The following is a 2581-nucleotide window of genomic DNA, read 5'->3' as shown; positions in this document are numbered from 1 at the left end:
ATCCTGTGTGCCCAGGACAGTTTCAGACACATATTGTATGTTTCATAAATGCTGACTGAATAAGCAAATCCTGCATAAAATTATCTGTTCAATAACTATATTTGAACAATATGTATGTGTCAGACAGTTTAATGGAAATCCTGTTAACATAAAATTTAAACATAGCCGGGGACAGTGGCTCACATCTGTAATCCCAGGACTTTGGGAGGCCAAGATGGGTGGATTACCTGGGGTCAGGAGTTCGAGACCAGCGTGGCCAACATGGTGAAATCCCGTTTCTACTAAAAATACAAAAAGATTAGCTGGGCGTGGTAGAGCGTGCCTGTAATTCCAGATACTTGGGAGGCTGAGGCAGGAGAATCACTTGAGCCCAGGAGGTGGAGGTTGCAGTGAGCAGAGATCACACAATTGTACTCTAGTCTGGGTGACAGAGCAAGACTCCATCTCAAAAAAAATTTTTTTTTAACATGTATCTCTTCAGAAATAATTGAATCAACACTGAGATGGCCACCATCAACATATTTTCTATGCTTCCACGATTGGCACACAATGAGCACTCAGTGCAAATGAATCCTATCCTGGTTAGGATTTTAATAATACATCCAGAGAATTTTCAACTACAGTAGCTACATTCTTACCATTTCAGTGAGCTGTCCTGTAAGGCAGTAATTTCAAAATCTAATTGACCACTTTAAAAATAGTAAGATAAAGTATTTCTTATATTGGGTAGAAAACGTGAGTTGATAAACTATTGAGAAACATTTCCATTAACAGCCAAAGCCAGGGCAAATAAATGTGAAAAATCACAAGGCTGCATCTCCAGGGGGCAAATTCTTGGGATTTAACACATTTCTACTTCAAAGAATTGTTATAAATTTAAAATAGACTGCTCGAGTTTTAGGATGTCATATGCAATTCCCCTAGTAACCACAAAGAAAATATCTACAAAATATACACAAATGGAAATCAGAAGGGAATCAAAATGCATCACTACAAAAAAAATTAATTAAACACACAAAAAGGCAGTAAGGACAGAAATGAGAAACCAGAAACCTGTAAGACATAGAAAAACAGGTAAATATGGAATTACTAAATCTTTCCCTATCAGTAATTACCTAAAATGTAAGTGGATCAAACTTGTCAAGGAAAAGACTTAGATTGGCAGAATGTATTAAAAAACAGGATCTATTCTCAAAGAACTTTAAAAAGAGCTACGGTTCAACTCATCAATCCCATTACTGGGAATATACCTGATGTAGTTTGGATGTGTCCCTATCAAAATCTCATATTAAAATGTAATCCGCAGTGTTGGAGGTGGAGCCTGATGGGAGGTAATTGGATCATGGGGGTGGATCTCTTATGAATAGTTTGGTACCATCCCTCTTGGTACTGTACTCAAGATAGTGAGTGACTTCTTGTAAGATCTGGAGGCCTCCCCAGAAGCAGATGCCAGTGTTATGCTTCTTTTCTTATGCTACAGAAACATGAGCCAAATAAAACTCCTTTCTTTGTAAATTACCCAGTCTTGAGTATTTCTTTATAGCAATGCAAGAACAGACTAATATAATATCCAAAGGAAAATAGATCATTATAGAAAAAAGTCACATGCACTCATGTGTTCATCGCTGTGCTGTTCACAATAGCAAAGATGTAGAATCAACTCTGGAGCCCATCAATGTTGGACCAAATAAAATATGGTGCATATACACCATGAAATACTACACAGCCATAAAAAGAGTGAAATCATGTTTCATGTACTTTGCAGCAACATGAATGGAGCTGGAGGCCATAATCCTAAGCACCTTAATGCAGGAACAGAAACCCAAATACTGCACGTTCTCATAAGTAAGAGCTAAACACTGAGCACACATGGACATAAATGTGAGAAAAGCAGACACCACACGACTACTAGAGGGGGAAGGCTAGAGGAAGACTGTGAGTTGAAAAACTACCTATTTGGGTACTATACTCACTAACTAGGTGCAATATACCCATATAACAAACTTGTGCATGTACTCCCTGTATCTAAAAGAAAAACTGAAATTAAAAAACCTGTAAAACAGCCGGACCCAGTGGCTCATGCCTGTAATCCCAGCACTTTGGGAGGCTAAGGCCAGGGGATCGCTTGAGTCTAGGAGTTTGAGACCATCCTGGGCAACATGGTGAATCCCCATCTCTACAAAAAAAAAAAAATTAGCCAGGCATGGTGGCACGCACCTGTAGTCCCAGCTACTCAGGAGGCTGAGGTGGGAGGAGTACTTGACTCCGGGGAGGGGGCGAGGGGGGCGGAGGTTGCAGTGAGCCGCGATTGCGCCATCTGGCCTTGGTGACAGAGCCAACGGGACCCTGTCTTAAAAAACAAACAAACCAAACACCATAAAACAAAAACTTAAAAATTGAATACAAGGGAAAAAAACCGGGATCTAATTATATACTGTCTACCAGAAACTCACTTTAAACCTAGGGCATGCAAAGTTTAAAAATGGGCCGGGCGCGGTGGCTCACGCTTGTAATCCCAGCACTTTGGGAGGCCGAGGCGGGCGGATCACGAGGTCAGGAGATCGAGACCACGGTGAAACCC

This window comes from Hylobates moloch, unplaced genomic scaffold, assembly GCF_009828535.3.
Source record: "Hylobates moloch isolate HMO894 unplaced genomic scaffold, HMol_V3 SCAFFOLD_7, whole genome shotgun sequence".
Taxonomy (NCBI): domain Eukaryota; kingdom Metazoa; phylum Chordata; class Mammalia; order Primates; family Hylobatidae; genus Hylobates; species Hylobates moloch.
Note: the sequence above shows the minus strand (reverse complement) of the source record.